General features: G+C 37.8%; 1 protein-coding gene and 1 long non-coding RNA gene across 2 annotated transcripts in view; one reads left to right on the top strand and one right to left on the bottom strand.

Moving 5' to 3' along the window:
- The window catches only part of acap2a (ArfGAP with coiled-coil, ankyrin repeat and PH domains 2a), a 220,598-nt gene that overhangs the window by 184,816 nt on the left and 13,458 nt on the right, over positions 1-22,324 (top strand). The window lies entirely within an intron of this gene.
- On the bottom strand, positions 1,433-8,119 carry LOC307161119. The gene is made up of 3 exons (XR_013821681.1): positions 6,279-8,119; positions 2,583-4,661; positions 1,433-1,758 (listed from the first exon to the last, which is right to left on the bottom strand). It is a non-coding gene; the product is annotated as an uncharacterized lncRNA (long non-coding RNA).

Raw genomic sequence — 22,324 nt, 5'->3', positions numbered from 1 at the left:
AATGTTCGCTTATTATTTTAGTAAACGTTAGAGGATGTTGAACTGTAACAAAATATAGTTGTAAATTCACTTACCTTGCAATAAATGCGTTCTCCCACGAACATCTGTCTTTTATTCCGACTATTCCTCAAGAATCCCTCCGCAGCGCATCTCAAATTCAAACGTCTAAAAACCCCGCCCTTGCTTCAGTTTCATTGGTTGAAGCTGTAAACCAATCATTTTCCTTTCTGCCCTCAGAACATGTTTGAGTAAGTAAAACTCCCATCTGCCGTTCGAGGCGATCGAATCTCAGGGTGGTTAATCTTCCCGAAAAGGTTGAAAACCCGGATGCGGTGGCTTTTCTAGAAAAGTGGTTGTGTGAAACGCTGGGTCGCTCAATCTTCCCTACACCTCCCATTATTGAAAGAGCCCATAGATTACCAGGCAGACAGAACACTAATCGTCCCAGAGTGATGATTATGAAGTTTCTACATTTCCAAGATGTGGTTCGAGTGATGCGCGCGGCCAGACAAAAAGACCGAGTCATGTACGGCGATCAGGAGATCAAGTTTTTCCCGGATCTGTCTGCAGAGGTTCTTAGACAACGGAGGCGATTCGACGACATCAAACAACGCTTGAGATCATTGAATCTCAGATACGGAATAGTCTACCCAGCTAAACTGCGTGTCACAGTGAATGGACAGACCCGTGAATTTGAGGATCCGTCGGATGCAGAAAAATTTCTTCAGGGAATACGAAACACAGGTGAACTATAATGGACTTGGTGAGAAGGCTAAAATGATTGGCAAGGTTACCCAATACTGAAGGACATTTTGGATGCTGTAACTCTAGATACTTGTTTATCTCTTATTTTATTTCTTTTTTCTTTTCTTGTGTTTTCTTTACGGGTGGTTCATAATCCTTAAAGGAGAACTCCGGTCAATTTTAACATTGAGCTCATTTTTTTGTACATTTGGAGTGCTGTCAATACAGAGAACAACGACAAAAATCGGTGTTGCCTACACCGAGTTATTCTATTTTTAAAATTTGCACCCTGTTGACTTCAATGGGGCAAGTACTAAACCTGCTTTTAGCCTCTTAACATCCTTGATGTGTCATTACAAGTGCACAGAAAATGTGAGTGATTCCTTCTGAGTGAACACGAGTGAGTCTGACTGCAGTAGATGTGAAGGAAATGTATAAAAATGATGTTATTTAAGCCAGCGCAAATACCTTTGTTTACATCCTGTTTTTCGGTTGAAGTCCAAAGTATTCGATTGCCGAGTTCACGCGCGTGATCATAGGTATTAAACCTATGCGTGTGAACTCTGCAATCGACTACTTTGGACTGAGCTCAAAATGAGCTCAATGTTAAAATTGACCGGAGTTCTCCTTTAAAAGGTTGCCAGGAGTTACTCATAATCTGTTTCCTTTAGTAGGTTTTTTTTTTTTTTTCTGTTTTTGTCTCTCAGTTCAGTGCTTTTAGGTTGTCTAATTGCTCCTTCCTTGAGGATGGATCAGTGTGGAGACATATCTGTATCCCAAAGTGTTAGAGTGGGGAGGGGGAGGGCTCAAGCTGTCATGTTCGAGTTGACAGCTAATGTAAGGTGTTCGTGGCAGGTGTTTGAATATATGTTTCTGTTTTGTTCTAGTTCCAATGTTAGCTTCTTTAGTGAGCACATACGGCGGATAACTTCGGCATCTATAATTTACTTGTTTTTCATGTGTATATAATAGTTTACATGCTAATTAGAGTTAAAGAAAATCACACAAATTAAGCTTAAAGGACAAGTTCGGTATTTTACACTTAAAGCCCTGTTTACAGATCGTTTCTGATGAAATAGAACGGTTAAGATTAAAATTTGGACACATGCTGCTGTCCCGAGAATTTTAGGTTTATTTCGCTTCTCCCCCCCACCTACACAATGGCAGTCTATGTGCACTGGAACAATCCTTCCTAAAATGCATTAAACTTTCGTTTACAAAGACGTGAAACTCACCGAGTGGTCAGGGGTGTTCACTGATATGCTCACACAAAAATCGCTGCAGAAGATGCTTTCCAACAGGTTTTATCGTAGTTTTTGTCCAACTCCATTGATTTGTATTGAATGTGCTGTGTGAGGTACGGTATTACTCCGCCGCTTCTTCTTCTGCTTCTTCTGTGTATTCAGTGAAATGCCAGCGGTTTGCTTGCAATTGGCAAAGGTGCATTATCGCCACCAACTGGGCTGGAGTGTCTATTATTCAAGCTCTCAACGGAAGAATGTTCGGGTGTGAGACGTTTGGAAAAATAGATCCACAGTTTTACAACGAATGGTAAAACACCTGTTGGAAAGCATATTTTGCAGCGATTTTTGTGTGAGCATATCAGTGAACACCCCTGACCACTCGGTGAGTTTCATCTCTTTGTAAACGAAAGTTTAATGCGTTTTAGGAAGGATTGTTCCAGTGCACATAGACTGCCATTGTGTAGGTGGGGGGAGAAGCTAAATAAACCTAAAATTCTCGGGACAGCAGCATGTGTCCAAATTTTAATCATAACCGTTCTATTTCATCAGAAACGATCTGTAAACAGGGCTTTAAGTGTAAAATACCGAACTTACCCTTTAAGCTCACCTCCTGGAATGTAAGGGGGATGATTCGTTTAGTTAAACTCAAACAGGTTATGACGCGGATTAAACAAATGGAGTCTTCAATAATATTTTTACAAGAAACTCATCTTCTCAAAGAAGAGCTACCGAAAATACAAAGAAGATGGCCTGGTCAGGTCTTGGCTTCGTGTTACACATCCCATTCTAGAGGGGTATTGCTGTTGATTCACAAGTCTGTACCCTTTAAAGTAAATAAATGTATTACAGACAAAGCGGGCAGATACTTAATAGTACAGGGAACATTTATGAGTAAAGTTATTAACTTGGTTAATATATACGGCCCAAATGAAGATAATCCAGTGTTTTTTGAAAAGCTTTTCATATTGATTGCCTCACTCCATGGAACAGTTATAATGGCAGGTGACTTTAACTGTACCCTGGACCCACTGCTTGACCGTTCCTCAGGGGTGGATGGCTCCCATTCTCAAAGTAGGAGGAAAATTAAACAGTTCATTAAGGATTTAAATTTGTGTGACCCCTGGAGAACTCTGAATCCATTAAAAAAGGAGTTTTCTTGTTTTTCGTCACTTTCTAAGACATCATCACGAATAGATTATTTTTTAATTTCGCTCTCCTTATTTTCTAATATAGACAGTTGTGTTTATGACAGCGCGGTTTTGTCAGATCACTCCCCCACGTCACTATTATATATAGATTCAAAATTACATAAAGGCTCCCCTAACTGGCGCCTAAATCATAGATGGTTGCAAAATTCTGACTTTATAAAATTTATTGGTGCACAAATTGATTTATACTTCGCGACAAATATTGATCAGACTTCTGCAATTATTAGGTGGGAAGCCTTTAAGGCATTTATCAGGGGCCAAATGATTAGCTATACCAGCTCTAAATTTAATAAATTTAAACAAAAAATGATTAATATGGATGCTGAAATAAGAGATTTAGAGAAAGTGATAAAAATAGATAATTCTAAAAAACTTAAACAAAAACTATTAGCCCTTAAAGCGGAATATGAGGAACTCTCTTCATTAAAAGCCGAAAATAGTATATTAAAATTGAGACAAACTTTTTATGATCAGGGGGAGAAACCTAGTAAATTATTAGCCTGGCAGCTTAAGAAATTAGCTTCAGAAAGAACCATTAATGAAATCAAGAATAGTGAAGGGAAAATAACTTCAGATCCAGGAGAAATTAATAACATCTTTGTGTCATTTTATGAAACTCTATATCAATCAGAATTTCCCGCAAGCCCCTTTAATCAAAATATCTTTTTAGATGGATTGAACAGTCCCACTATTTCGGAAGAGACTAGACTGGACCTTGATAGGGAGTTAGAATTTGAAGAAATTGTTAATGCTATAAACAGTATGAATAGTAATAAAGCGGCGGGCCCAGATGGAATTCCAATTGACATTTATAAGGAATTTAAAGAGAAATTAATTTCACCATTATTAGATATGTTTATGGAAGCCTTTCAACAAGGTTGTCTGCCACTTTCATTAAGAAGTGCTCTGATCACTCTTATTCTAAAACCAGAAAAGCCACCCATAAATTGTGGCTCATATAGGCCAATTTCATTATTGAATTCAGATGCTAAAATCATTGCTAAGGTACTGGCAATGAGACTTGAAGAGGTTTTACCCCAATTGTTACATCCAGATCAAAATGGGTTTATTAAAAACCGTCAGGGGTTCCATAATGTTAGGAGAGTACTTAACCTAGTACATGCGGGCAATGATGATCCAGATTTGGCTATTCTGTCTCTCGATGCCGAAAAGGCATTTGATAGACTGGAATGGCCATATTTAATGGAGGTATTAGCTCGATTTGGATTCGGTGACTCTTTCCGCCGTTGGGTGGAAATCCTTTTAATTGATTCATCTGCAATGGTACTTACTAATAATCTAATCTCACCCCCATTTAAAATTACTCGTGGATCCAGACAGGGCTCGCCGCTTTCTCCTCTTCTTTTTGTAATGGCTATGGAGCCCCTAGCAGAAGCAATAAGGTCACACCCTACAATTCGGGGTATATATACTGAAAGTATAGAACATCATATCTCCTTATATGCTGATGTAACAATTATTGGTAACAATCGTAATTAGGTCACATATGAAATATTAGCTCGAGCAATATTCAAATTTGGGGAAATATTAAAATCATAACTCATAGTCATAATTCATAAATTTCACATATGCTATTACATTACCTGCTAATTATCAAAAATATTTCGTTCTATAACTGGTCTCTCATCAGTCATTCGACCAGCGAATGCTTTGATTATACCAGTTAAGAAGGAATATTTATATTATCAAACCTCAGACAAATTCTCTCCTGGCCGTGGATGCAAATTGCTGGGTTTATGAATTAAAATAAAGAGCTAGTAGCCAGATCTTATCGCAATTTCATTGACAATTACATTGGTGGGATTGTAGCACAGAGTCAGTCAAAGTATAAAAGATTTATTTAATCAAAAATGACACACAAAGGATTATATGCATATAGGAAGTAATATAGGCTAATCTACGTACGTAAAATTACACAAGACACACGAACGTTTAAACAAACAAACATAAACATGACTTGATCAGAATGAAAATAGGAAGAAAGTGAGGGAGAAAGGATGGTAATTCACAAACAGAACCTTTTAAGAGACAACTGTGAAAGCAGCTTCGAGAGAGATCATTTTATACGTTACTTGCGATTCTGTTCCTTTGTCTGTGTGAAGCTGGGCTTCGGGACCACGTGCGTATCTTGGCTGGACCGTGTCTCATCGATTTGTAGGCTTGCGTTTCGCGTGAAGTTCTTAAAAACTCACTGAATGTAACATTACCGAGGTACGGAAGTCTCTTCCCGGTGCGGGAAGGGCGAGAAAACTTGGTTACAAGCCAAGAAAGGCTTTTTACATCCGCGTTTGGATGAAGGCCCTGTCCCCTCTCTCGCTCCGCTGCTCATGGAGCAGGGAGGGGTGAGAGTGCAGAGTTCAGAGTTCGGAGTCACGAGGGTGAGAGCGTGTGAGAGCAGAGAGAGAGAGACGTCTGCTTGTGTTGTGGTTTTTAAAGCAGCGCGGGGTAACGCCCTGTTTGATGACGGTACCCAATGAAATCTTTCGGTTCTGAGGCGGGAAAATTCTCTTTGTGTGAAGAAAACGCCTCCTTTCACCATATGTCTCCTGAACGAAATAATTCATATTTCCTCTTAAGATTATACATACTGAACTAAAGATGTTACTTATATAACTTAGGTGGGACTGATCGAATTAAAACAGGACGGTCAGACAGATACCAAGAATTACAGGTAGATTTTGGACACACATAACGTTACGTTCATATGCATCATTACACACAAATAAAGCTTGATTAAACGTACAATAAAATTGTCAGTGTTTCCGTAATGGCAAACGATGACACTTTAAAGAAACATAGGAATACATATCAACATTTAGTGACTTGTTCTGTGTGGGAATGTCTGTTTCAAAGTCCACGAGTGTGTTTTGTGTGTGTGTGTGTGTGTGTGTAACATTTCAAAGAATGTCTTTGAAGCTCACACTGTGGAAAGGGGGAAGTGGGTCGTAAAAGGGATTCAGTTACAGAGTCTGCCAAGTCTGTGGGACTTAGAAAGTGTTTTCACTTTTAATTAGTATATAAATTAAAAGTCCATTTTTACCCATCGAGCCATAGTCGTTACACTGATGATGCTATTATATTTTTATCAGAACTTGAAAAATCCATTCCAGCTCTCTTAGAAACTATAGGTCAATTTGGAAGTTTTGCTGGATTTAAAATAAATAAAGATAAATCGTCAATTATGTTTCTTAATGAACAAGATAGATTAAATCCAAAGCTGTCTCACCCATTTGTAAATGCAGTAAATGGATTTAAGTATCTTGGAATTAAAATAACTCCTAAACTGAAACTTCTTAGCCCGGCTAATTATAATCCTTTGCTGGCTAAAGTATCTGAAGAGACAAATCGTTGGATGACATTACCTATTTCATTAATGGGTAGAATAAATGTGATCAAGATGAATATTTTGCCAAAATTCTTATACGTTTTCCAATCAATACCCCTCCCTCCGCCTCCTTTGTTTTTTCTAAATTTAAGAAGACTTCTCTCTAGGTTTATTTGGAGTAATAGGAAGCCAAGACTGAGACTCTCTTTACTTTACTTGCCATATGAAAGAGGAGGGCTACAGTTGCCTAATTTTCGATGGTATTACTGGGCAGCTCAGTTGAGAGCTGCGATGTTTTGGTTTTCTAAACAATCAAACTTATCATGGTTACAGGTGGAAAAGTTAGCTACAAAAGGCTTGTCACTCGATAGTTTTTTATATTCAGCACCACTCAAACTACTTATAAAAGGAACAGACAATCCATTTGTTAAAAATACTATTGCTATCTGTTATGAAGCCCACAAATTTTTGGGGGATCTTCCAGATCTCTCCCGCTTCTCTCCTTTGTGGGGTAATGACCAGTTTTGCCCTGGTAAAAAAGATTTGGGGTTTAAATTATGGATGAATAAGGGTGTCTCTAGATTGTCAGATTTATATGAAGATGATATCTTGATGTCATTTGATAAACTTGTAGCAAAATTTCACATACCCCAGAAACATTTTTTTAAATATTTGCAACTTAGAAGTTTTATTTTCTCCTATTCAAAGAATTTGGGTAAAATACCCCCAATGTCAACATTAGAACAGCTGACATTACAAAACTGCAACAATAAAGGATGGATTACTCAGTTATATGAAACATTAAGAGAAAATAATAAAGAAAGCTGTGAAAATAAAAGACAAGCTTGGATTCAGGATGTAAAAAACAATATCTCATTAGAAGAGTGGAGTACAATTTGCTTAAAGTCGCAAACACAAACCATAAATACTCGTTTTAGACTTTTACAATATAATTGGATAATGAGGACCTATATAACCCCTGTAAGATTAAACAAATTTAACCCAAATATCCCAGATCTTTGTTTTAAATGCAATAAATTCCCTGGTACATTTTTTCACTGTGTTTGGGAATGTGAGGAGATTCAGAAATTTTGGGTTGAGGTGACCCAATGCATTTCTCAATTTACTTCTTCTCAAGTCACGACATGTCCTATGTTATGTGTATTGAATTTATATGCAGAAAATTGGTCCTTATCTGTAAAAGAGAGAAAAATGGTGGATTTGTGTTTACTGCAAGCCAGACGGTCTATTGCTTTATATTGGAAAAAGGCTGATTGCCCCTCTCTTGGACTATGGCTAAGAAACCTGTCATCTTGTTTGGCTCTTGAAAAGCTTACATATATAACAAAGAAGAAATCATCTGAATTTGCGAACATCTGGGAGGTGTTTCTGAATTTTCTTAAAAGTGGAAATATTGAAGATGCATTAGATGTGTGAAGTTTTATATGTAGGAAGAATCTAGCTAATTTTGTAACTTACTATTTTGTATTTCTATATGCCTGCCTGGGGTTTGGTTGGGGATTGAAATGTTTTTGTCCTAAAAATGTGAAAACTCAATAAAGACATGTTAAACAAAAGGGTACATAACATGCACAGTTTCACCTAATCTCATGTTAATCTTGAGTACCTATAGAGTAGTAGTGCATCCTTAATATCTCAAAAAAGTGTTTAGTTTTATTATATTTAGAATAGAAAAATACAGCTTTCCGATTCTCTCCGGAAAAAGCCGAGGTCCTGGAGGCGGAGCTATAGAGTCAAGCGGTAGTGCTTGATTTCCAGCAAAAGACAGAAATCTGATCCAGTTGTACTTACATGAATGGGGTCTTTTATCACTGGGACCGCTCCACGTTTTAATAGCAAACGATTTGCAAATCCAGTGTCGACCTGAGCCTTGTTAATAAAACATTTGTCACTGAAACGACCAGAACACACAACCGCACTTCCTACACTCCGTTGCTGCCCCTGAAAAACAAACCGCATCCACTGTTCCTGTAACACTGGGTTCTTTGGAAAACTGAACACGGTAAGCTTTCCCTCACATCCAAATACACACTTTTTTGGAGACATTCTTGAACAAATCCTATGCAGCGCTGGCTGCCGATGATTTCCTGTTGAAGCGCGTTGATGTGCGCGGTCTCGCTCTCCTCTAGTCGACGTGCTCGCGGGCGAGCTTTTCCGAGAGAAATGCTCATATAAGGAGTTGCACTCTGATCTACGTCATTAGATCCACCATCTAAAAAAAAACAGCCGAAACTTGTACCAACCCGGAAGTAAGCTTTTCAGCATAGAAATTCTCCGTTATTCGTCCAAAATATTTTTTTAAAACTTTGCCCATGTTTAGCATGAGAATCTATCTCTTTAACACTGTAAACAACTCTGAATACATGAAACACCATTGTACCCCCCCTTTAAACAAAAATAAAGCAAACAATTCAGTCAAACATACAAAGTCAGCGCTCGATCTAGTCTAACATACAACGGTAAAGTTAAATAGCTTATAAAGTTATGAAACTTCCCCTCAGCCAAAACGATTGGCCAGGGAACAAATTATAGATTTACGAGACCAAAAACCGCCCGTTAGATATACACAAGACGAATTATATCTCATGTTTAACCACTACAGAGACGCCAACTTTTAAAGTCATAATTTCGACTTAGTATGTCAAAATTTCGACTTGGTATGTCAAAAGTTTGACTTTTTATCACATAATTATGACTTTTAAAGTCATAATTTCGATTTAGTAAATCATAAATTCGACATTTTATGTCATAATAATGACTTAAGAATGTCATAATTTCGAGTTTTTATGCTCATTTTTTTTTCTTATGTGGCATGGGCTTCCATACAATTGCGACTTTATTTCACGCAATTCTGACATTATATCTCGCAATTCTGAGAAATAAAGTCAGAATTGCGAGATGTAAACTCGCAATTGTGAGATAAAAAGTCGCAATTATCTTTTAAAATGTTTTATTCAGTGGCGGAAACAAGCTTCCATATGATTTTGACCACTTCATTGAGGTTTTTTTTTTTTTTTTTTTTGTAGAAAAACTCTTTTTAAAAGGTTTTCGTTTTTTATAAATTGTATCTTAATTTTGATCAATGTTTTATCAACCAATTACCTGTATTTAATAAATGAGAAGCAAATACATAGCAGACAATGTAATAAGGCACAGACGCGATCACTTGCATTGCACATGAACTGGAGGGCGCCGAAACTCAGCTTGTGCCTCACAGATTTTAGAAATATAGGCTATCTATTATAGAAAGCTTGAAATGTCTACTTTTAAACGAAAATATTCAAAACCAAAAGAAATAGGCTACTCTCTGATTATGTAATCCATATCTCCATCCATCTCCAATCCATCTCTGGCGTTCATGGCGAGTCCGCATCGTCAACTTCATCTTTGTAGCGACACAGAAAACACCAGTTTATTAATAAACAATTAAATGTCTCCTTGCTATTTTAGACACATTCATAATCAGTACTTTTACCGGTTCTTTTGTGGCAAGCTTTATGTGTGCGGTCGTGCGCTTGAGTGCGACATATCCTGTTTAAGTAATTAAAATAATATACGATTTGTCCACGAATGGCTTTATATGAAAAACTACTAGTCGACTAGAAAAAAAAAATTAGTCGGAGGCAGCCCATATTCCGCATATTTTCGAGCCAGGCAGCAGGCAATTCTGCGTTGAGCGAGCGACCCTGCGGAATGAGCGAGCGGTGCGGAATATTCAGAAATGCGCTCTAATCGGAACAAACCCGAACCACTGTCTGCTGAACTTGCGCAGAAACATCAAAATAGATAACCAGCTTTTTAAATTTGTTTTTAAAACTAAACATTTAGACTATTTTAGCACAAATGATGAGCTTATTGCCATTTTTTTATAATTCTTGACAAAATTAGAATATATTAAAAGTTTTTTTCTTTTTGAAGAAAAGTTTTGGGTGGGCCTGTTGAAAAGTGGGTGGGCCTAGGCCCGTCAGGCCCACCCATAACGCCGTGCCTGGCGTGAAGCATACGTTTTTGGGAATTTGTCAGGATGTAAACAGAGAACTTCGTAACGATCTTTTAAACACAAGAGGAGAATCGAGAAATGCGTCCTGGACAACAGTTAATAACGGTAACATTAACTCTTGTTTAACTCTCATTAACATTAACTCTCTCAACGTTTGAATGTTATCCAGATTATTAATGGAAAGACATGAAGCATTCATGAGAAGTTATATTACATCTCATAATTACTGATTTCTTTTTATTCATTTGATTGTTATTATTTTATATTCATTTGACTGCTATTTTAGCGTTTTCACTTGAAAGTTATGAATATGTGTTATAGTTTTTAATGTAGGATACACTATTTTTTACTTCTGTTACGTTTTGTTGTTGTTATTTGTATTACTCCTATGGCTGTTGTTATCCATAGTCATTAGCGAACCCCTTAAGTGTTACCGGCCCGCCGGCGGACCCAAATCCGTTACATATTTAAAACAGTAGCCTAATATCCTATACTAAACCTAAACTAATCTTGACAAACTATATATCATTTGAAAGCTTACAATCTTTAGTTTTCATATTTGGTGACTGTTTTCTTTTTTATTCATTTGATTGTTATTATTTTTTATTCATTTGACTGTTATTGTTATTTTTATTACTGCTAAGGATTGTTGTTATCCGTAGTCATTAGCCATCGTTAATATTGTTTATGAATAGTATCGGTGTTGGAGTATTTGTTTGTAGTTTACTAGTAACACATTTTTAAATAAAAAATAAAATAATAAAAAAAAACAAAAATGTCATCTAAAAGATGTTACACTGATATACAGTCAGACTCAGATGAAGACGTAGAACACATCATATCATGGCGTCAGAGTACTAATGAACAATTACGTATTTTAATACGTGAACAACTAGGGATGCTAAACACAAGTGAACTACCCACATCCGAAAGATTACAAAATATAGCCGAACAACGAACATGGTTAGAAACGCCTGAACGTGATGATGTTGAAAACGTACAGTCCAGTAATGGGTTCTCGAATTATAATCAGCAATTCCCTAATATGGGTCTTAGTCAGGACGAAATTCATACACTAACGACTTAGCTTACCCACATCTATAAATACAGTATTAACGCCTGAGAGCAACCACGACGCATCATTATTCATTGATCAAATTGAACGCGCTGCACAAAGCAACAGAGACGTGTCAACAGACAACCAGGGAGGGGGAGGACCACGTAGGAAAATCACAGACATTGCCATCAGTGAAGTTATAGAACGAAATAAAATGTATTTATTTTGTCCAACAAATATATCCGATAATATGTGTCTTAGTTATTGTCTGGCATATTTTTTAACCCGACATTCACCGATCAAGAGTTGCAAAAACCAGCAAAAGACATACACACAGTCTGTGGTTTACACCATATGATAGAATAGGATTTCATGATCTGAACATTTTCGAAAGTGTTTAAATGTAAAAATTGTAGTTTTTCACAGAGACTGCTCAGGGAAACTACAGGTCTACAAAAACACGGATGAAATACATCCAAAGACCGTAAATTTATATATTCATGAATCACATTATTATTTGATCAAAAATTTGAAAGGTTTCTTAGGCACAAGTTATGTGTGCGAATTTTGCTGTCATGGATTCAACGACAAGAGACTCCATAAATGCAAATATGTTTGTAATATTTGTAACACATCCGAATGCCGCACACGCCCAATGTCCGATAGACAATGTCCAGACTGTCTCAGATACTGCAGAAACACCTTCTGCTACGAAACACATAAACAAGAGAAATACATCTACTGAGAAATCGCAGTGACACTTTAAAATACTGCACTAAATGCCAACGATTATATAGGGTTGCAAGATCTGGTGATAAAATCAAACCGTACAAGTGCTCTCCAGAGTGCTGTGTACATTGCAACGAGATTTTGACAAGTGAAGGTAGTCACGAATGCTACATCCAACCTCTAAAGTCTGAAACAAATGATGAAAAATACATTTATTATGACTTTGAGACAATGTATCAGAATAATAAACGTGGCTAGTTTTGTATGTGCAATGACACAGACAGGTGAGACGTTTGAAGCTGGAGGAACAGATTGTGTGGCACGTCTGATTAAACACTTCAGACATCCAAAATACAGTGATTACACATTCATAGCACATAATGCATCGGGATTTGATTCCTACATCCTGTTAGAGTATCTTAGCAGCGAAGGAATAAGTCCAAATATTATTATGCAGGGATGTAGAATATTGCATATGTACAACACAGCGTTTAGACAGCGATTTCATAGACAGTTTTCAATTTCTCCCTTTTTCACTAGGCAAGGTACCGGCTGCGTTAAACCTAAGCGTGAGCGAAAAGGGTTTTTTCCCACATCATTTCAACAGATTGGAGAATGCAAATTATGTGGGTCCCTATCCGGCAAAAGAGTTTTACGGTTATGAGACAATGAGTGAAACCGAGCGTGTCAGATTTGACACATGTTACACAGGTGTATTGGATGACATCTTTGACTTCAAAAAGGAGCTCGCTTTTTACTGTCGGAATGATGTGGTTATCTTACGACAGGCGTGTATAAAATATCGCGAAGAATTCCTCGAATGTACAAACATTGATCCGTTTAAATCTGTGACATTGGCAGGAACATGCATGAAAGTATTCAAGACGAATTTTTTGAGTCGAGATACAGTAGCACTTACACGCATAGCCACGCGTATGTTAATCAACACAAAATGTTTTCAAACACATCCATTCAATGGCTCAAATATATTAAAAATAGCCAAAACATTGATGTACAGCATGCCTTAAACCACGGAGAGCAAGCCTTCGGACCTTATCATGTTGATGGGTATTATGAGTCTGGTGACGGCGAAAAAACAGCCTTGGAATTCTTGGGTTGTTTTTTTCATGGGCACGATTGTTGATTTAAGCCAGAAGAAATTCAGCCTTTATCAAAAGTATCTTTTGGTACTCTCAGAATGCAGTCGGATGAAAAGATAAACACTTCGTAAAGTGTATTCCTTACGAGTGATTACTATCTGGGAATGTGAATGGGATCTAGCAAAACAAACAGATCCTGATGTCATTCAGTTCATGTCATCTTACGATGCACCTGAGAGACTGAGACCACGGGATGCATTATTTGGAGGGCGTACGAATGCGTATAAGTTGTATCACAAAACAGCTGATGATAAACGAGTGGATTATTATGATTTCACTTCACTATACCCGTACGTACAGTCGAGTAAAACTTATCCTATCGGTCATCCTAAAATAATTTTTAAGGACTTTTTTTGTGAAGACTCTAATGTATAATTCAGACAAAATGTGTTCTGTCAAGTTTGACAATTTTGTCTATGTGTATACATCATGGCAACCAATGTATAATCAAATGCTACATGCTTTTGATATTAAATTCATTTAAGGCATACCACAGAAATTGGATGATGACTCATTATTCCCTCCTGGTAAAAGATTGCTCCTTATCTTGGACGACGTTATGAGTCAAGCTGCTTCTAACGGTGAAGTCGAGAAGATTTTTACACAATACATACATCACAATAAGATTAGCTGTTTGCTATTAATACAGAATCTGTTTTTCCAGGGTAAATCTACCAGAACAATAGGTCTTAATACAAATTATTTAATAATATTTAAAAACCCTCGCGATAAGCAGCAGATTGGTATTTTGGGACGGCAGATGTACCCGGGGAATACAAAGTTTTTTATCGAAGCGTACCAGGATGCAACTGAACGTCCTTACAGTTACTTGTTAATAGATTATAAACCACAGACCCCTGAAAAATTCCGGCTCAGAACGGATTTACTGTCAGACTATCCGGTGGTGTACGTCCAGAAGTAACAATGAGCACGAGGCTTTCCAGAAATCTCTACCTCTTAAAGTTATTATACAAGAGCTCACCCAAGCAGCGACGTGTTATTCTGCAATCTTCACCCGACAAGTTAATATTGGCTCTATGTGAAGTGGCTCTCAATATTCTTCATGGCAAGATCCCCCTAACTGCGAAACAGCACAGGTCTTTAAAAAGAAGGAAAAAGGAGATAAAGTACGTTGCTTATAAAAAGATTAATATCAGCAGGAAGAGACATATGATTTATCAAAAAGGGATTAATCTGCTTCCCCTTCTCAGTGTAGCGCTTCCATTCATAACCAGTCTCATAACTAGAAACTGAATCTGAAGAGAATTTGTTTATAAAGGGAGAATCATACCCGGGTCCCATATATTTGATATGGTAAAGAGCGTAACTTCACCACAGATGATGCATGACAGCCGACACCCTACAGGATGGTATGAGTTTCTGGATGCATTTGCGGCATTAAAGATTCCTTATTCGACTGTAACCAATCATAATGTAAGACGGATGATTGAATCGCTTAAAAGAAAAACACACGCGGATGACTTTGGTACTACACCTACTAAGTCTTTGAAAAAACACCGCACACATACATGCACACGCCTCTGATGAAAACGTATTTAACTCACCCAGTAGATGTAAAACAATGGATGGATTTTTAACAATTATATGTAATGACATAGCTATGTGTTTTTTTTTTGTTGTTGTTTTTTTACAAAATATTATCATGCGTGAGATTTTCATTATGTGTATTTGTGTTTTAGTTTTTTAAACTATGTATAACATATTGTGTTATTGATGTCAAATAAAAGAAAGAAAACGAAATTATTCACCTGTTTATGAGTCGTTTATTCATTACATATTCTTTATTTATTCGTTACACAGGAATTAATAAGACTGGAACATTTTACCAGACTGTACACACTGGATACATTTAAATATTTTACTATCACAGACAATGGGTTTAAATTTTTTCACAAAAAGAGACACCATAGTATCATTTCTTAATAGATTATCGTTATGGTAAAATTTCATTATATCTTCATACTCAACACCCCGTGAAATATGATACAGAAAAAAGACACAATGCTGTCCACACGTGACTGATGTAAAATCTTGGACTTGTCTGGTAGAATAATGAACTTGTGTAGAATTGTTTTTTAGAAAGTCGAGAATGGATGGAGGAAAAAAATCTGAATCCGGAAGATTCCCGAAGCTGTCAAAAAAACATCCGAGGCCATTTCGATCCATGTACATAGCTAACTAGTGCTGTCCCGGTTCATCCGATCGATCCGTATTACAAATTAATAGAGCTGGGACGTCTATCAATGGTTCTTTGGGAAGATGGTTGGAAGGCAGGGCCGTTTGAAGGAATTTGGGGGCCCCAAGCAAAATGGACTAAATTTATTAGTTGCACTAACTGTTTGTTACAAGCAGCATTTGCCGTCAGGCAGGTAGCTAACATAAACATATTCTTTCTAGCCTACCTGCTGCAAAATTACACCATTTGTACAAGACAAGTGGAGCTATTTTATCCAGTGTAATTTATCACTTACCACTAGGGGTGTAACAAAATTCATGGTTCGGTTCAATACGATACACTTGTGTTACGGTTTGGTATGTTTTCGATACAGCAAAAAGAAAGAAATGCCAGAAAAATTTCCTTGATTTATATATTTTTCTTCTTTTTTTAATTAAAACTAACATCATAAAATATGATTTTTTTTTACTTTGAGCAATTCTGGAGCTATAATTGACTCTTCTTAGGAGTAGGGCTGCCCCCGACTAAAGATATTCCTAGTCGACTAACACTCCTGCATTTTAGCGATTAGTCGAATAATCGTTCATTTATTATATTAATATAAAAACTTGCGTATATACAAGGAAAGGTATAGTCCAAGTTGAAGTTTAACACTTCCATATGACAGAAAATGCTAAAGCATGATATTAGCGCGTTCAAAATGAAAATTAAGCGCTTAAAACAGAATAGTAAAGCGTTTAAAGTATACAGCGCTTACGGACACAAAAATCAGTGGCCGGAACGTTAGGCTAATTATAACATAAAAACAGCAATCAGACTGTCTGTGCATTTTAATAATTTATTATCAAAAATACAAACTGTAACAGTTACATGTCAAAAAAAAAAAAAAAACAGTTTTGAATAAAATAAACTAAAATTCGTTCTTTAAAATAAATTAAATAAACTCATTAGTAACTTAGGCCTAGTACAAAACAAGGCAAAAAAAATAATACAAAAAAAAATACTGTAGCAAAAACGCTGTTTGGTATAAAAATACAGTGGAAAATTAATATAATTTTTATATTGTTCACAAGGAAAATTAACAAAAACGAACAATTTAATAAATGCACATGGCACATCGCACAACGCCAAAACTTAGAATAAAAAAGAAGGCGGCAAACAAATCAACAGCCTAAGTATTTGATTAAATTGTTTAGAACAACTATATTTAAGACAAAATGTGGAACAAATAATTTAAAGAACACAAATACAAATAAAAAATATCAGAGCAAAGCCGCAAACTGCCATTAAGATGACGGATGAGTCTTGACCTTAAACAACAAATTGCAAACATCAGACTAATTTTTCTTACAGAATAAAAAACAACTTCTGCATTATATAAAAACGAATAAATAAAAATAATATGTATTTATTTATTTGTATAGCCTACCCCTCATAAAAATACCCGTTTTTTTTTTTTTTTTTTTTTTTATATAGCCTAACGGACAGCAAACAGAAACACTACAAAAAGGAAATTAAGCATTCTTACCTAAGCTTTCAATTCGATTTTATTTTTTTCATATTATGTGAGAGGAACACCAGCTTGTCCACATTGTTGGGAAGAAGGGAGCTTCTCGACTTGATCACAATGAAGCCGGCCGCTCTGATGGAGTGGATGTGGAAGGGATACAGTTTAGCTGCTTTAGGCGCCGTTCACATATCGAGCCTAAAAACGCGTAGAAAACGCTAGGCGCGCCGCGTTCTCCTTTTTCGAAAGCGCTAGGGCGGTTGCGCTCTGCTAAGCAACCATCAGCCACACTCTCCGTTACAGTTGTCACGTGACCTACGGTGCGCTTGCGGCATTCTGAAAAGTTGAGATGTTTTTATCTCGATGCGAAGCGGACGCGCTCGGAAAAAACGAGGGGTCTGTACATATATAAAGTGCGCTTTGGTATACAGCGAGGCACGAGATCTCGTTGATCTCTCGTTGCTTTGATGTCATGTCATTGCGCAGCCCCTGATTGCGTAATTTTTTCACGTGATTTTTTTTTGCGACTAACCGACTAATGAAAATGTATTCGACCAAGCCCTCTTCATATCGACTAACGTTTAGTCGACTATTTGGGGGCAGCCCTACTTAGGAGCATATAAAACAAAACAGCTCCTTGGAAAAAATGAAATGTAATATTGTAGTAGTTATAAACAAATGTTTATTTTAGTTCAGATTAACATTTGAGGGCATTGTATTCATAATGTCGAAATAAAACCGACGTAATGTTACTTGAAGGCATTATAGCCTACTTTTCCTGCCAAACTATGTGAATGTTTCTCACTAGATCTCGCAGCGATGTTATTACTTCTGTGGCGAATTCAAATGCTTTCTTTACTGGATCTCTTATTAGCGCTGTGTAACAGTGTCGCTTGATCAAGATCGGCTCGCGCTGCTTTGGTCCAAACTGATAAACGGTCCGTCAACCACACAATAACGAGCAGTTTCATTCCGCTTGCATTACGTTTGCCATTTGATGTTGGGCAATGTTGCAACGCTCCTACATTTGAAATGACGAAATTTTGGTCGGCAGGAAAAATGGTCCAACGAACCATTCGATTTGAAAATGCGTACCGAAAACCGAACCGAAAGCCTCGTACCGAACGGTTCAATACGAATACGTGTATCGTTACACCCCTACTTACCACTATCTTGTTTTTTCTTATCCTTCTCTTCCTTTCTCTTCATTCTTTTCTGGCTTCCTGAAGCATAATTCCGCTTCATGATGACTGCAGAGGAGTTTTTGTATTTTGCCGGCAGCAGAGATCACGTGGTTGGCTGGCTGCTGTCAGCTACTACTGGGAGGGGCCCCCTTGAGGGGAATCCCGATAACAGTGTCATTGCACTTTACTGAATTGACTATCAAAGGGGCGCTCACACAGTTTGTCGTTGCATTTTATTCTTAACCAGTCGTTGTCTTGGGGACCACTGTAACCACTCTTCATCCGGAGTAAGGTTAAAGGCAAGAAGTGTGTAGCTGTTGAGAAAATCCTCCCTGTCTATAGCCAGAGACTGGTTCTTCAGATGTCTCCCCGTGGCGGTAACCAATTGATAAAATTGTCTTACAGCGTTTCCTAAATTAAATTGCGGCTGAAATGGGCGTGTTGGGATGTGAAGGCCGTCAGAGGTGAGATTTAAATATTCTAAATGAAAGTGTTTAATGACAAACAGGTTTTTATCGTATGCGCCTGTAAAGGCAGCGTTATCGGTCATTGCTATAATGATGGATTTTGGCAATGTGCCAAGGAAGAGATTTTCATGGTTTGAGACACGTGCCCCTGCCGGTATGGAGAAGTTCTTCATGCAAACTCTGTCAATAGGATATTTGGCCGTGGCCGACAGTAAAGCTTGAGCGTGCCCCAAGCGGAGGGAGGGCGAAACTGACACCCTCTTGATAAAGAGAGAAGCAGAGATTATTTTTAGTTTATAATCGATCGCGTCCCCACGCATAAGACAGAAGGCGTCTTTTGCTCTAGTTAAACGAATACGAATATCGACGCCGTTCAATAGTAATTTCGTCTGAAAGAATATGTCGCTGTGTATTGGAGCCAGAAGCTCCACAACATTGCTGCCGTCTGTAAATGCAGCTCTTTTTGTTAAACCTGCATTAGCACCAGCTGGGTCTGTAGCATCCATATGACCAGCTGTATCTTTGTAAAACAGTCCGACTGAAAAGTTATTCTCTAGGGTATCTTTTCCATAATTAATGAGCATCTCAAGAATACACCTGTACGGATACGTATTGGACGATTGTGACACTAGTTGATCTCCTAGGGAGAAAATAGTCGAAGCCGGGTAGTTAATCAGAGACACCGGAGCTCCTTGTGGCACGTCACTTCCGTCTGGCAAAGTTATTTTGACACGGGTATATAACAATGTGTTATTCAGATCTGTGTAATCTTCACCAGTCCCCGCAATGAAAAATTCAATCGGAGAAGCATCATTAATAGCTGACACAGGATGATTTCCACTTAAGTGTTTTTCTCAATAGCTGTTTGCGTTAAAGGAAGGGTAAATATATCCAATTCTGATTTGATGCATTCGTCTGACATACAATGAATCAGCGACATGATTTTTTAGAAGATAGTGTTGGTTCGTCTTTTCAAACTTGTAGATCTTTTCACACATTTCGTGTGACTTCTTCGCCTGATTTTTTTCAACTGGGCGTTTCTTAGTGACGTGTCTAGTCTTCTTTATGCCGTGACCACGCCCCCTCCTCATACGGGTCCCTGGTGGTTTTAACCCTTTACGGCGCATCACCATAAGACTGTGACCGCTCTGTCCCTCAGTGTTATTATTAAATGACTTTGACAAGGCACTGGTAACTACATCACTTACTAAATTTTTTGCCGCAGCTTTTATGTGCGGCTTTGCTATACTGAAACCCCTTCTTAGAAATGGAATTGCCATACGATATAACCCTCGAAACAGACCTCCGATGCCTGACGCAAAACCGGAACCGTACATGACCCCACTTCCGGCATAGCCAGGCATCCCGTGTCCAGTCTGAGCCTGATAATATGATATGTAGCGGTGGGGGTCGTCCTGGTACGGTGTGAGATAAGCCATTTTTAAAACAAATGTTTTCTCACTGGTCTAAAGTGCAGCTTCGTCACAACTTTTCCGTAGGTGAATCGCACGTCTTTATTCTGGTCGTCTTTAATTTCGATCCCAATGTCTGAGATGTTGTTTTTATTAAGACGGACGTAATGAGACTTGTCGTACCTGACACTGACTGCTTTGTTAGTGGTCGGTTCAATATGTATCGTCTCTAATAATGGAACATACGCGTCACCGACTGCTTGATATTCTATTATATCTATTTATACAAATAGAGTGTAAAATTCTCCACTTATATTGGCCTGGTATGGTGCTCACGTCTTCGTGTTCATCCGTACTGCTTACATTTTCTATAGGAACACCGGGTTTTAATCCTAGAATGACGGCGAGCTTTCCGTAAAACGTTAGCGATGCTCTCTGAGCTGCTTTCAGAAATATCTCATTCCTTATATGATCGTAGCCTAGCTGCACCCGTGGTGGAAGAGTTGCGTTTATTTCCTTGAGTAATACTGAAATATCCTCAAAATAGCCGTGTTTTATATTATTATGATTCGTAGATATTTTTAGGGCTTTCCGGAAAGTTCGAATATTAAGATCCCCACGCACTTTGCTACGTTCATCGATGTTCAAACATTGATCGCATTCAATAATAAAAGCAGCGTCTTCCTCCTTGAAAGTGTGCCAAGTTTTTGGGTAGTGAAACTCAACCAGCGCCACTTCCCATAATCCTTTTAAATGTATTGCTTTTGCCAATCTAGTTCTGTAATTAGATATGTGATTCTCGGGGTAAACATTTGCAGATGCATTGCACGGGAGCGTGACGTAGAACCCCTCCTCCTCTGACATGTTAGATGTTTTTGGATAAATGACATCGTCTGTGGCTTTTGCTATGGTTTTAAGGGAGATTGTAGATCAATCATCTGTTTTTCAGGAATCCAACTATTGAATTTTGAAGGCCATCCAAGCCATTTCACCAGAACGTACATGGCTTTTCCACGTCGTTGTTTATCCAAAATTTTTTCGACCTTAAACGATTTATCATCACTCACAATAATTTTTTGGAGTTCTTGCTCATAAAAACAACCATCTACTAATTCACCATCATAGTCTTGTATCCTATATGCGACTGGATTTCGGGGTATTCACGCACTTATAGTAAAGTATTCTTCGGTATAATTCTGTTCATAGCCTTTGGCAAATATATTCCGGACTTTAGATACCCTGACGATATCTCCTACGGCAAATTTAAAGACTGGTGTCTCTTTACGCATTTTTCCGTATAAATTATTAAACACCACAGTTTCATTTTCTTTATTCACGTCCAATGGTCGCATTTTAATGGATTTGTGATAACTAGAATTATACGCCTCTGTCAGATCTTGCAATATATCACAGTAGCGTTTGGAATTCACCGCTGTTAAATACCTCCACATTCGTCCTTTTAAAGTTCTATTAAATCTTTCGACTACACTTGCTTTTAAATCACTTGCTGTTGCAAAATGCTTATTGAAAAAGTCTGTACCCTTATCTGTCTGCAACTTTACAGGTACACGACCTTCTCTCAAAATAGACAAAAAAGCTTTAACTACTTCCGGCCCCGTTTTATTTTTCAATACCCTTGTCCACGCGTACTTGCTAAACACGTCTATAACGGTAATTATAAACTTGATATTTTCGTTCTCTTTCGAGTATACAGACATATCAACTAGATCTGCCTGGAACTGGTGGTCTTTCCCATACACCACTACACAGCGACTGCGACAGGTGTTGCAACTCCATAGCTTGTGAGGAACGCCAGATTGTGATATCCGAGATCTGTACAAAATTTGTTTAGCCATTCGATGCTTTTCTGTGGATATCCATTTGCTGCATCCGGTAATCCATTTGGTATGTATCCGTCAGTAGTTCCCAGGGGTTGGAATGATGATGAAGAAGAGTCAGTTCCTTGAGACATGATGCGTGAATGAGGTAAGCTTTCAAGAGGAGTGCGTTTTAATGTTTGTAGATCGTAGGCGGGACTATATGAACAC

The sequence above is a fragment of the Squalius cephalus genome (assembly GCF_949319135.1).
Source record: "Squalius cephalus genome assembly, chromosome: 7".
Taxonomy (NCBI): domain Eukaryota; kingdom Metazoa; phylum Chordata; class Actinopteri; order Cypriniformes; family Leuciscidae; genus Squalius; species Squalius cephalus.
This window is presented reverse-complemented; position numbering and strand designations above follow the sequence as displayed.